Genomic DNA, 14,743 nt, shown 5'->3' with positions numbered 1-14,743 from the left:
CTAAACACAAGGGATTATAGGTGGACTTTGGGATATAGTTAACATCTCTAGCATATAATGATAATTACAACACTCAAATCTTTCCATCTGATGTTTCCTCCTCTGTTGATGTACAACAGGCGCGATATTCCCTCTGAAAAAAAATCTGAAAAGTGACCTTGAGGGTGCAGGGGTTGCCTAAGCACCTGCCATGAATCATTATGGCTGACACCCGGTGGGAATTAAATTGGCAACGCCCCTTGAAGCTTCTTGAAGTAAAGTAATCAAAAGTGATTTTTCAAGTGAGTCTGCATGATAGTTTGTGTTCGACAAAAAATAAAAATAAAAAGCACCATATGAGAATGCTCCGACAGTTTCACATTTAAAAATAAAACAAACAAACAAAACAACAAACAAACCCCTGCTTAACAGACAGAAAAGTACTGATGCCTCACCTCTAATTGGACTTTCTCTCTTTGTTCCCTTTCCCTTTGATCAGCATTGCTTCTCCCTATGCTTCTTTCTAGCTAGTTGAGCTACAGTAGCATAACTGAGTCTGGCCTGTCTTTTGGCTACAGTTGTCTTCCTCTTCAGTTCCCAGATTGTGGCCCTCTTTGGCACAATCCAAAACAGCTGGGAGGACCATGTGCAGAAATGTGGAGTAGTTACAACCATCATTTAGTAAGCATTCTTCTATGAAAGGTGCCATAAAAATTTTGCTGGTTTTAGGATGCCACAAACTTAGGTGCCACACACATGTTAAAATTAAGGGCTCAGGCAGTGCAATATGCCTTATCTTTTTATGAGTGGTGGGTTGGGGCTGCAACTGTTATTTGACCTTTAAAGACACAGAAGGAAGTAATATCAACCTTAAGTCTTGTTGGCCAAATCTTAGCTACAGGTGTCACGCTACACAAGAGCAAATCCAACCCTAAGAAACCACCTTCCTCTGCCTTACAAGCCAGTCCCAGGCCTTTTCCTTCTGACTCGCCCTCCTCCCCAAATATAATCATCCCCCCACACACACATGACTGGGACCCTGGAGACACCCGGATCCATTATCAGCAGCGGAAGAGAATAAAAAAAAGGGGGAAAAAAAATTCAAGAATTGTTAATCAAGGGCTCCGGTTTGGTGATGACTCCAAGCTCTTTTTCCTTCATGACTTTCCATGAAATTTTTATTAAATGAACATTGCTTTAGCTCTCTGCTGGAGGCTGCAGCCAATCAGCTCTTTCCACACCTCCGCATCGTATCTCCCTCCTCCCCGCCTCTCCAGAGTAGAGCTGTCTACCTGGGCGACCTCAGGTTTCTTTAAAAGCCCCTTCTCGATTCACTTCTGGAGGGCCGTGAGGGTTGCTCGATGCAGTAGTTTCCCCTACCCGGTAAGGTCACTCCTTTCGTGCGAGGGGCTGGGGAAGGGAGGCAGCCGAGAGGATCTCTCCTCTCTCTCTCCTGCAAGGTCAAGCGTCTGCGCTGCGGAGGAGGGGTGGGAGGATCCTCCTGCTTGCTGAGAGGTGGGAAATACGGCTTGCCGGCGGGGTGGGAGCGAGGGGCAGGAGGCACGCACACACCCGGCTCACTTTCCAAGCTCTGCCCAGCCCTTACGACTGTGCCCGGCCCTGGCAGGCAGCGGCGCCTCCCGCCCGGACCCTCGCTCATCCTGCCAGGGCGCGCCCGGGCGGGCTGGGTGAGCTGGGAAGTGGCCGCATGTCGGTCTCCTCCTGCCAGGCGCTCTGCTTCCTACTCTCAGCAACAGGAGAATCTGCCCTCCGCAGCCGAGGAAGAAAGATCTCGAGCAGCATACTGACCCCGCGCCTGAGGGACTCCCTTGATGAAAAACAACGCGGCGAGAGGAGCCAGGCTGGCGAGCTAACCTGGCTTATTCTCCCAGCGTCGGGCTAAAGGGATGGCTGTTTCCGCTCTTGACGGCTCAGACCCCCAGGGCGCCGCTGCCTTCTCCTCCTGGAACCCAGCCCTTTTCTCAGTCTCTCCCCTCCCAAAATCCGGACTAATTCCAAGCCTCTGGGGTGCAACACAGCGTTCCATCCCACTTTACAGCAGTTCGCTTCCTTAGCATTCGCTCCCACATCTCCACCCAGCGCTCTTTGGGGGCCCGGCCGAGAGACCAAGCGCTTGGCATGAAAGTGCGCACACACCCTAACACCCTTCCTTTTCCAGCCGGTGGGTGTGGATCAGCTCCGGGCTGGGCAGCTAACTTCCTGCTCCCACAGCTCAGGGGGCACTCGAGGGAGAGGAAGAGGAGGAAGAAAAGTGCGATAAAGAAAAATCAATTCCGATTTAATAGGAAGAGCCATAGCACTGTAGGTACTAAGTTTAAGATAGGGATCCCTATTTTACCCACAGACACCAGATCCTATAGTAGCTGGGAAAATATCACAGTATTAATTGGGAAATTTAAATAGAAAAGTGTACTTTGGCAATCAATACCATTAATACCATTAACTTAGCACATATGCGTTAATCCTTATGCCTGGAAAATAGATCAATGTATTTATCGTTATTTTTTTTCAACCTGATTTTTTAACTGCAACTAACTCAACTGGATTGGGAGATTTGGGGTGAATTTGTGTTCAAGGACTTTTCTGTATTCATTTTATTGTCTATACAAGCTTGCTTGACTATATGTAGGGGTTTGGGCCAAGGAGATTAATGGGTAGCCAGATTTAGTAGAGGCTAAGTAAAGTATTTGAAGACTTAAATTTTGCATTCAAAAAAAGGTAAGAAAGTCATATCTTGATTTTGTGCGACTGAGAAGGGAAATGAGTGATGAGAAAACACAAAAATTTCTCCCAAAGGCCTAATATTTCATTTCTTTTGAATATAACCCCTGTATGTTTTGACATTTTTTTAAAAACACTATCTCCAGCTGGTATTATTCTAACAGGATGTATCTCACAGGCTCAATTGTGCCTCTGAAGAGATTACAATGGTTCCGCTATGACTTGCAGGCAGAAACATAGCATCCAGAAACGTATCTTGATGTTCACTCAACGCAAAATATTAAAGTCAGAGAGGTTCAGATGATTTTAATTCAAAATTGTCAAACTTGCAATATCACGGCATGCGTCATCGACATATCATGCCTTTCCCCTTCGTTCCCACGGTGGTAGAGGACTAGGCCAGTGTGGCCGCATCTGGCCGGTGGGCGTGAGTTTGACAGCCCTGTTTAAATGGTCAAATATCTGCTGTCCAACTGTAAAACAGACCTGCATCATTTCTTTCCTCAAGGTTGGAGGAATGTGCAAACTGATTACGTTACTGGCTTTATGCCTGTTCCCAGGACTAACACATTAATCCAAATTTTCACCTCAGACTCTCTAAAACTGGAAAGGAGGAACATTGGACACCATTCTATAGTTAGAGGATCAATGGGTTTTCCACCACAAATGGTTCTTGTGACTGAGAGATATATTCAGATGTTGGTTGAACACCCACTTCTAAACAAGATGGCAGTTACAAATAGCTAGGCAGTACAGATTTGTGCAATTCGTGAGAAGGCATCAATTACATTAATCAAACAAAGTCAAGGAATCCTTCAGGTCTCCTTCTTGTTGGAAATTTGCCATTTCGCATTCTATAAACTACTAACTTCAGTTCACTTTGACTTTTGGATTGGATTCCTTGAACTTTCCTAGCTTTATGTTTTGTATTGACTCTGTCTCTCTCTCTCGCTGCTTTAACAAAACTGCCATCTTATAGGCAGATTATTTGATTAACATCTCACCATGTAAGTCTCCTTCGATTTTCAATGCAACTATTATACTGCCAAATAATGTCCTAGTCCTATTCATATAGTTGGAGTTCAGTTAGTTGTGGCCCAATCCAGGACCCATGAGCCGAGGTGAGGGACAGAGCGTACAATCAGGTCTTTCTCAGCCAAATCTAATGAAGTCTACAGTCTCTGCTTTAAAAATACAGCTGACATAATGCCTTGAAACCGATTTTTCAGCCAACATCCAAAACTAATTAACTACCTCTGGCCAAACTATAAAGTGAAGTTTTACAAGTTAGTATTTGGGCCATTAGAGCAGAACTAAAATACAGATGAAATCCCCCAGCTTGCTGGAGCCTAAAGATAAGGAAAACCCCTGCCCCAGGCTTGGCTACACACTAAAATCAAACAGTCTATTACACATTGCCTCAAAAGGCCAAAAAACAAACCTCTAGTTTCAGGGGAATCCAGGCCAGAACCCTAAATCAGATTAAATATATATTTTTAAAACCCTTCTCAAATTGAAGGACTGCTCCAATAAGATTTGAGCCGCTAGACTTCTCAGCTAAATGGTTCCAGCTCTTTTCTGAAGATTGCTTTAAAACTTCTTAAAGAATTAAATTCCCAAGAAAACAAACCAAATTGTCACAGCAAATGTAATAACAGTAGAGAACCAAATTAATGTACTCCAAGAAATTTACCTCATGCTGCTCTAATTCTTCCAAAATCAATAAAGTCATCCAGTTATCCAATAGAACTGTTTAGAGCTAAATTACACTAGAATTTTATGTTATTGCATCCCAAAATGCTGGTTTGAAGCTTGTCTCAAAGACTGCAGGAGGAAAAAGAGACAGTCAGTTTCTGCAATATCCAAAGTAGTTTTGACCTTCTCCCTATAGTTAGAGATATTGATTCGTTACCTGTTTTTAGAACCTAAGGAAAGAGTAAAGTCTCCTTGTTCTATTCCAGCATTTTAACCACTGCGCAAACTATCTCTCCAGAAGAGCTTTCTTCTCTCCTTTCCTAGCCTCTATATTTATATTTTAGAATAAAAGAAAAACCAAATATAGAGTTTTTCTTCTGCTGGAAGATCAAAGCTGAAATGGAGAATATGCAAGGCAGGCTGCTAGAGAAAGAAATCCTTTAATTTTTTTCAAAAGCAGAGGTCAGAATCTGAAAAGGTAAGTCTACATTAAGGGGTCCACCAGTAGAGGTATATATGATAAGAAAGATTTTGGTGTTTAGATATGCAGATGAGTGCTCTCCTACCTAGGCTGTCAGGTGCCGTTTGAACAACTCTTTGGTACCCCTGAAGATGCCAAGTCAGAAGGAAGAATCTCCTGGTGTGTGGAATGTTGAGGGGATCAATCTTCCCTTTATCTTGAGGGGAGTTCCTGTTCTTTAATGATGAATTGATGAAATGCTGCTAATCTAAGTATTAGGATCCCAGATGTTTTGAGGCGTTTGGGAATCAGGGCAAATCAAGGCCATTAACTTTTCTATTTGAATTCTAACATCTCAATGGAATAAAGATAGTTTTAGGTTTCTTTGTTTTATCCTTCCTGACTTGAGATTGGGTTACTTCTAATGCTATCTCTTCTTTGACAGTGATGATTAATCTTGCAACCTGTTTCTGTGATTTCGTACACTATTAGCAGGTCGGATTTTGATTTCCCCTGGGTTTTTAATGCGGAGGCAAAAAAGCAGGAAAATAAATTTGACGCACATTTATACAAAGAAATGGAGGGTAATCTTCCTGTATCTTCAGCCATGTCTCTTGTCAGCTTTTGACCTTGAATACTGTAGGAGTTGGTACCCCTCTCCTAGAAAATTGAAATAGTCTAGGAAATATTAAGAGGCAGAATGTTCCCCTAAAAAAAGTAGAAACTCAGAGAGGCGAAACTTTGTCAATGGGCCCGTGGAAGCTGAGCCGATCATTCACACCAACAACGAATAGGATTAGCCTCAACCCATCTTACCACATGGCATCTGGGAAGATTACATGTCCAACACTCAAACAGGCACAGGTTGGAATGACCTACCAAGTTAGCTAAGACCCTGACCCTGAATTGACCTTCAATAGAAGATCTGGCTACACACAAGACAGGAAACACTAAGGTGGGGCCCACAAAGGTTATAAAACCAGGCTCTCAGCAACTCCAGCCCTCTGGGCCTTCTCTTCTGCTGGCCAGTCTCTTCCGCCTCACTCTGGAGCTCAGGCCATGTTGTCCTGTCCGCAGTGGCTTTAAAGCAGCCTCCATGTTTAGTCTTTCCCCCACTTGAGACATGGCCTTGAACTCAGGAAAGTTTCTTTTAACAATACCTCGGCAAACTTCCTACACAAATTGAATATGGCTGGAAACTAGATTGTCCGTTTCACATCCAGCAGTTTAATAAATATATCTAACAAGCAATAAAGGTATCTGCCAGTCATAGGTTATCCAGTTATGACTGGGAGAGTCGTCTATCTCAACACAAGAGTGCTTGGAGAAGTTGGAGAATAAATGTGCACCCTTCAATATTTCTTTCAAAGCTGCCTGGAATAATTTAATGCAATGTAACCTTTCAAGATACAATCCTTATCAAACATGGCAAACTAATGACTATAATACATACTGTTCATCTGTTACCTATCCACACTAATTCCTTACTAATTAAAAAATCAACCTCAATAAAATCACATTGAAAGGTTGGAATTTTTTTAATTAATAAGAAACGAATCAGTTCTATGTAACCGAAAGTTAATATCTTGGTTAAAATTGCACTGTAAAATAAAATTTGGAGGGTTTAATAAATTTACATACTTTTTAAAATAATAGAAAAAGACAAAATCTATATATAAGCAATCTGTATAAATGGCAAAATATAATCAGATCTTCAAACCATTGATTGAACATTTATCTTTCCAATACACCTGTAAATTCTAAAAAAAATACTTCCCGCTAATGGGAAATTATATGACTGATTATTTGATTTTATATTTTTTATTTTCCTCCTTGCATTGTCACACTAACACTTTCAAGTGGGGTCTCCAAAAGCTTGGCAATTTTGAACTTGTGGACTAAAGTTGCCAGGTTTGAGACTAACTAAATAAAATTGAATCTACCTTTTCACACTCCGGAGACTTTCAGCAGTCTAGCTTTGTCAATCCGACTGGTGGAAGGCAACAATTAAGCGAGATTGGCTACAGGAAGGGAGGGCGTTACTGAAGACCTGGTGCCTGACTATAGAGATAGGAAAAAATGAAACGTACTTCTCAAACGAAGATACATTAATCCCCTTCGGAAAAACAACAACAGCAAAACAAATGAAAAAAGGCTGCAGTAAACTCGGGAAAAGTTCATTTTGCTGCTAAGCATCCTGTTAAAAAGCGCCTTTTTTTCTACTTTTCTGCTTATAAAATAATAACCTTATTACGTTAAAAAACTGAAGCATTTATATTCTCGATGGCTAAAAAAACCAAAAAACAAAACAAACAGATACTCCATGTGAGAATTAACGAAGCGGACAGCTACTGAAAGAGCCTTAAAGGTTTTCGGCTGATAGTATCGGATGGAGGCCATCTAAAGGATTCTTCACAGCCAGATGGGGCAACCTGAAGAATCTCTATGCGAGCCGTTCAAGGTGGGAAAAAAACCTTACTCAGGAACAGGGCACAGGACCTCTAGACTTTCTCCTCTATATGCCGAAACTCCGGGCTTAAGTTTAATTATCACGAGAAGATCAGCGTTCTTTTCCGCTTCAGCTTTCAAGCCACCACGCCGTGGTGCCTCGAGCAATGGGAGGTGGTGACCCGCGGAGAAGAAGTTGGGGGAATGAACACCGGCGAGTCATGATGCCCTCCGCAACTATTCCTGTACCCTTCCCCTGGAGCACGGTGGCATTTCCACTCGGCCTTGTCGCGCTGGATGCTCTCTTACCCCACCAGGAGGCCTGGGGAGTGGGGAGAGAGAGAGAGAGAGCAGGCTGCTGTAGCCACGCCCCATTTATACTCCATTCTCCCCCCCCTATACTTTTTGCGGTTGGATTCGAGACTGATGGAAGATAGCCCCGTCCTTCTCTTATAATAGCGTCTCTTGGGCAGAGCCTGACCCCTATTTGATCATGAGGCACGTTTTTCTTGGCAGTGGTAATGGTGGGGTGGCCACTGCCGTCATCATTACTTTGTTTCTTGTGCCGTTCCTGGTGACCCCTCCATCCAAATAGAATGAATAACAGAATAGAAAGGTCTTCTAGTCCTTCCTACTTCAGGCAGAAACCCCTACACCATTTCAGACTAATGGTTGCCCAATATCTTTAAAAACTTCCAGTGTTGGAGCATTCATAACTTTTGGAGCAGAGTTGTTCCACTGGTTGATAGTTCTGTCAGGGAAATTTCTCCTTAGTTCCTAAGTTGCTTCTTCCTTGATTAGTTTCCACCCTTTGCTTCTTGTCCTGCCTCAGGTGCTTTGGATGGTTGACTTCCCTCCTCTTGGCAGCAGCCCACGAGATATTGGAACATTGCTACGTGTCTCCTTAGTCCTTCTTTTCATTAGACTAGACATACGAATTCCTGCAACTGTTCTTCATCTGCTTTAACCTCAGTCCCCCTAACCATCTTTAATTGTGCAAAGAAGCTAGTCCCACGGAGCAGTAAGCTTTTAAGGTCAGCTGAGTTCATATTCTCTCACCATAACGATACAAAAATCAGCTGAGTTCATATTCTCACCACATAACTATACAAAAATAAGGTCAAAAGTTTATATCCACAAAGTAGTCTCCCCACAGTCTCTTCCTCCATTAGAGATCCAGCACTAGGCTGAGACTCTGACATAAAAGCAACAGTATATGAGATGCGCTTGCTTATGTATGCTCACGTACCTGCTGTATGAACTTGTTCTTGTGTTCTTACAAGTTGCATTTATGTTGTTGCTTTTTATAGAAACCATAGGCTATTATTCAAAGTGAGCTTAATAAAATGCAAATCCAGCATCAGTGGTACTTAAAATGGCAGGCAACAAACGCGAAGGGTCTCTAAATAACGCTTGAAGTATCTATGCTTTTGAGCTGGGTTATTATGAAATCTTCTTCTTAAAGCTACGCCAAATACAGACTGCATAGAAATTCATTTTAAAAAATTAATGCTAATGCACATTGTCACCCCAGAATGATTTCCATATATTAATCTGGCATTTGCATACACAATGACAGTGCGTACCAAGTCTGAAAAATAATTCTCCTTATTTTTTAGTGAAAATATCCCAAAATGTATAAAAGTACAGTATGTCAAAATACTCAGTTGTTCGGGATCTTAATTTCATAGACATGTTGAGGAGATAAATGTCAAAGTTGCATAATTTGCTGGCATATTTTGCAGAAGCTAAAGCATGGATGAACAATACTTCCGACCTTCAACAAAATTAGCCACTGTGATTTCAATATCCTTCCATTGATTAAAATGTAGTTTCTTGGGTGTCAAACTAGCAGCTCACAGGCCAGATACATCACGTGCAGGCCATGCCTGACCCCCACCAACTGCAAAGAGGAAAATGTCACGAAGCACGTCACTGTAGCGGCAACATGATGCAAACAAGTTTGGCTTCCATGCTCTAAACCATTCTGCATATTACACATGGTTCTACTTTTTCAACAATTGCTGGTAAGGAATCTGGGACTTTAACCAAGTTCTAGAGTCTTCACTGGGTACCTATCTCTTGTCTCTTCTTACAAAAGAAATGTATGACTTGATCCTCAACCTAGTTACATACTATGGTTTTGTTTTCTCTTGCAGATGCCCGTCCACTGCTCTGCGACTGGCTATTGCTCGTGATACTGTTGAAACACGCAACCAAGGCATTTCTTTTCATCGGTGAGAAATGATTTTTATTTTTGTACTTGAACTCCCTATTCCCATATGAAGATGAAAGTTGGTAGGATTAGTCTGTTAAAATTGCAGCATCATGTGATATCTCACCATCATAAAAACCAAGCTTTGTGGGATCAGTGATTTTAAGAATGTAGAGAATATACATGGTGCCCTGCTGAATCAGACCCCAAGAGCCCCCAACTGATACAAGAAAGCACCAGTCTACAATAGATGGCCTTCAGAGATAGCCACGCTGCCATCAAAGCTATTTTACTTGAGCTTGAGAAATAGATATGCATAATATTGCATTTGACCTCTGATCTCAATGAGTTAATATCTCTTCTCTACAAGATTGCCAAAGGACAATCCACGGCGAACCCATGGTTGCAGAATTGTCAGCGGAAGAACATGAGTGGGCAGGGTCTCTGGAACCCTACTAAATATCATTTACTTTTGCTCCAAGCACTTTGAAAAATTACTTTGAACGTGGGCACCAGGTAGGTAATTAAAATACTTGAAAAATATATGAAAAGAACATGCAGAATTAAAAGTAAGACGGTTTGTAGTAGGACAGTAATGCCATCAATAGCCCAATAACCAGCCTTCCCTAAGGAGAATGGGCCTTCAGGATACCTATTCCATCTGACTTTCATTCATTTTTTTAAAATACTATGAACCATAGAGAAACAACTCACAAACCTTTTTATTAAAAAAAAAAAAAAAGTAGCGATCTACAGGCGTATTGATACTCTCTAAAATATTTCCTACCTTTCTGCTTGGAGAAAAGACAGGTGGGAGATTCACTGGTATTAATCTCATCAGCTTTCTGACAAATTTGTGAAAACACTCAGAGCATGATGACCATTCTAGGGTGTATACACCCAAGGATTATCTTGAGATGCATTTTAAAAGCTGAAAAGTTAACAGTCTTATTCAAGTCAAGTTCAGCCTCTGAGAAGTTTTGTAGGCACATCAGTGTAATTTTCTTGGCAGCAGTTTGAAAGTGGTTTACTATTGTCCTTTCTAGGGTTTGTTTTGATTTCTTCCATAATCTGCAATCTGCTGTTGTTCCCATAATTCCCTATCCTAAGTGCTACATGTATTCTCAGAGTTTGTCTTGTACTCATAAGCCCTAGTCCAGCAACTACACCCAAATGAATTTAAAGTGATAGCAAATCTTATTTTATCCCATCCTGTATTATTTTTATAAATAGTTCAAAGTAGAAAACATACCTATACCTTCCTCCTATTTTTCCTCTAATAGCCCTTTGAGATCGTGGGCTGAAAAGGTGACTGACCCAAATCACTGAGCTGGCTTTTGTTAGACTAGAAATCACTTCTTTCTTGGTTGCACACAATCACATTTCTTAACTATGGTTGCCAGGCACTAGCTAGAAGGGCAGAAGTTGCCAAAGTCTGCTTCCAAAGATGATTGAGGATATAGTGGCTTCCAGGGCCTAAAAGTCCCTTGCTTTATTGATTCACAATACAGCAATTCTCTGCTTGTTGATTTTTATGTCTAGTAACTATTGAAGGTATTTGAAGACTTCCCATGTTCTCATGCCCAATGTCTTTTTTTTTTTTTTAGGTTACATGTTTTCTTTATTTCTTTAAGGACTTGGCTCTTTCTTATCAATCTTCCAAAATTTTTAAACAAAATCCATGGCTTTTTTGTCTTTGCTTCTATATATAGCTTCATCTTTAGGTATAGCTAGTGTCACATTAATACTAACGAGAATTAATCCTGCTAAGCTTCAAGACCCAGAAAAGGTAGGACATATGTTTCTAGCTGCTAAGATAGCAGAGTAAGGCTAAGGAAGAAATTGAAACACCTGAAAGGTGTTTAAAAATCATCAGTGTTAAAGCTCAGAAACCAGTTAGTTTAATAAAGATGACAGATTTCAGTTTAATATGTTTTTCAGAGATGAAAAGATTGGCGTACCAATCTGGGTTACATTTGGAAAATTTAGAATGTGATTTCAGTAAAGTCAAAGAGGTTTTACCTTTCCTAAAGTGTCAGATTCTTAGGGTGATTAACTGAACTTGTATATAACATCTCTTGCCTCACCCACGAAAAAAAAACCTGAAGCCAAATCCATTTAAAAAATAAGTGTGAGTGAAAGGATGCCAGCTGGTTATCCTCACTAGATTTGCCAAAACTGGTCTATCGTTTCACTTGATCATAACTTGACATTGTTTCAGTACAAGATTTCTGAGTCCATAATGACAAAACAAAATTAAGGAAAGGAAAGGGCTAAATATGTGGCCAAAAATTGAATTACTTTATTAAATACTTCTGTACATAAAAAGCTGGAGAAATAATACTCAAAATAGATGTAACTAGCTAATTCCGGCCACTCAGAAGATACCTTCTCAGCAATCACAGTCAGATTCTGGGGTTTCTGAGCCAGTAACAACTTTGATATGAGGGGCTGTTTTCCTTTGTAAGCAGCTATCATCGTCTCAAGGAGGAGGCTCTTCCTCGATATTTGGAGCCTCATGCAAAAAGCCCGCGGAAGTCTAAACTAAACAGTTCCAAACACCAAGTATCAACAGAAACAGAGGTGATCCCACTCTTCTGACCTCATGTTCTCTCGCCTGTGCATGTTATTTAGAAGTAGAGCACAGTACGTCGATGATGCTTCTTCTTGATAAGAGTAAAAGCATAATCTGTTCAGCCATTAATATATTAGTAGATTTAAAAAGGAATTTTGTGTATAACAGAATGGAATTGTGGAATTAGATTGGAACCAGAGGGAAAATATGAATTAAGTTAAGAATATTAAAAATGTGAAAAAGCCATCATCCTGGAATATATTTGGTAAACGAATTAAATCACCTTTTCTTTTGCTATGAATCCCACATCTTCTCATGACAGCATATTACGAACACTCCTTGTAGCTCACCTAGAACATTCCTTGTTTTTTTCCATGCCCAAGCTTCCTCCATATTGGCTCCATATAGCCTATAGGAAGAATATGTTCTATCATATTTTTTTCTATAGGACGCATTTTCCACTCCCCCAAAATCAGTGGAAATACGTCTTATAGAGTAGATATTATAGTGGGGAAGGAGGGTTGGTGCCACCATTGCGGAGAATGCAGGAGCCTTTGCTGCCGAGCAGCTGATTGGTAGTTAGATCAGCCTCCCGGAATACTGCCAACCAGTTGTTATAGGCAGTGAGGATCCACCTCTGCGCTGCCCTGTGCCTCCTGTTCACTGCCCGCCTGTTTGCGCTGCCTGTTTGCCACCGATTGCTATCTGCCAATTTTCTGCCACCCAATTACCATGGCCATCATCCGATGGCCACCGCTATTGCGCAGCCTGCTCCGCCCGATTACCATGGCCCATTCACCACTGACCTGTTTTGCTGCAGCTGGTTTGCGTGGCCTTCACCACCTGCCCATTTTGCCACAGCCCAATTGCCACCGCCCAAACTACGCTTACCTTGCGCAGCCATTTTGCTGCTGTCGCACTTGTGTTTACGCCACCTAATTGCTGTGACCCATTTGCCTCCACCCGTTTAGCGCCAATGGGCGATGGCAAACATCTTTTGAACAGGCTGTGGTGATCGGCGTGAACGAGCCATGGTGAATGTGCGAAGGCGCCAAATGGGCCGCGGCAATCAGTGGCTTAAATGGGTAACGCTCGTGGGCAGATGGAAAGAAAATCAGCTGCGGCAAATGGGCCACAGCGACATTGATGAACAGGTGGCGATAGATGACGATGAAGTGATCCCGCGCCTAGAACAAATGAAGTGCAGTATTCTGGGAGGCCAATTACCAAATCTAGCTGCTCAGCAGAGAGCTCCTGGCGTTCCCCGCCAGTAGCTTGTAGTTAACTGGTGGTGGGTGCAATGAGGCGGAAACCCTGACGAGCCACATGCTGGGAATGCAATAAAGTGTTGGCTGACCAGACTGTTTACTGCAGCGTATTCTAGCCAGATATGAATGCGGATGGATGCTGGGGAGGCGAAGTAAATTTTGTTGTTGTTTAGATCCTCTAAAGGTAATGTGTCTTATGGTGCTGTGCATCTTATGAACCAAAAAGTATGGTATCGGGCATCACCATCTTCAATCATGTTTTCTCTGCTAGTTACTCTATGTCACAGCTTATGTAGCAGTTATTCCTCACCTGACCTCAATTCTATTCCTTTTCACAGCTACTCTGCAGAGGAACAACTCCATTGTGTATGGATGTCTCTTGCCACCCGATGCAGGAGCTTCAAGCCCTGGGGGCTGCCTCCCACTACTGTTGAGCTTGAAACCAACCCAATCTGCCGGGGTCAGAACCAGAGGAATTAGCCTCTGTCAGACATACCCCTGGAACAATTATCAGCTACCACTGGCCAAGAAGAGCTACTCAATCTCAGCTCTTCCAGAATATGGGGATCACTCTCAACCCGTTTCTCTTTCCCCTCTATCATGCTGACTCCACACCCGGCTGGTGCCTACATCCAGAATAGGCACAGCTACCAGGTGGTGGTGCATACTCTGGAAGAGGCAGACTGAGGCAGCACTTGATGCACTAGGAAAAGCACAGCAGCAGCTCAAGCTTCCAGTGCAGAACAGAGCCCTTCCTGCGCATCTGTGAGTTGCAAGCGTGAGCAGTAAGCCACACACAGTGCCGATCACGCACCAACAGTTTAAGGATCACCTGCAGGTCTTTGAATTGCAGCTACTGAATGAAATTGATTGACTTGAATGACCCAAACCCTATCTTTACTTTGTGGTGATGTTACAAGCTTGGGCAATCATATTTCCCATCTCCAAGGTATGTTGTAGCAAAAGGAAACCTGGGGATCTACAAACAGGAAGCTACTTCATGCAACCATGTTGTCCTTCACCATTCATGTTTATATCTGTAAAGGAATATTTCTTTTGTATAAGTGGATGTCCCAGCTCAGTTGAAAGATACCTGATTTGCTTGAGGACCAGATTATTTTGAGGGTTCATTATGGTGCTGCCTAGAGGGGCCATAGTAACTCTTTTTTAAAAAAGCTGCTTTACATATTGGTTAGAGCTATCCTTGGTTGCCCAATAAAAAGAAAAATCTTTTGATGCTTTTCTTTAAGTTATAAAGCTGTATGATATGAAAATCTTATGATATTATTGCAAAAAACCTCCCCACAAAATCAACAAAATCAATATATTTGCATGTATCCTTATTGCCAGACAAATATGGT

At 42.0% G+C, this 14,743-nt stretch overlaps 1 protein-coding gene and 2 pseudogenes across 1 annotated transcript in view; all 3 read left to right on the top strand.

Annotated features, from left to right (window-relative positions):
* The window catches only part of LOC148129037 (vomeronasal type-2 receptor 26-like), a 600,870-nt gene that overhangs the window by 74,848 nt on the left and 511,279 nt on the right, over positions 1-14,743 (top strand). The gene's annotated exons all lie outside the window — the stretch shown is intronic.
* On the top strand, positions 9,484-14,256 carry LOC148129041 (THAP domain-containing protein 7-like; annotated as a pseudogene).
* LOC148129040 (erythroid membrane-associated protein-like) overlaps positions 14,391-14,743 on the top strand; it is a 2,799-nt pseudogene continuing 2,446 nt past the window's right edge.

Source organism: Notechis scutatus, chromosome Z (assembly GCF_049901735.1).
Source record: "Notechis scutatus isolate UNSWTSFEM ecotype Mainland chromosome Z, rNotScu1.2, whole genome shotgun sequence".
Taxonomy (NCBI): domain Eukaryota; kingdom Metazoa; phylum Chordata; class Lepidosauria; order Squamata; family Elapidae; genus Notechis; species Notechis scutatus.
The sequence above is the reverse complement of the archived record's forward strand: the minus strand, read 5'-3'. Positions and strand labels throughout refer to the sequence as shown.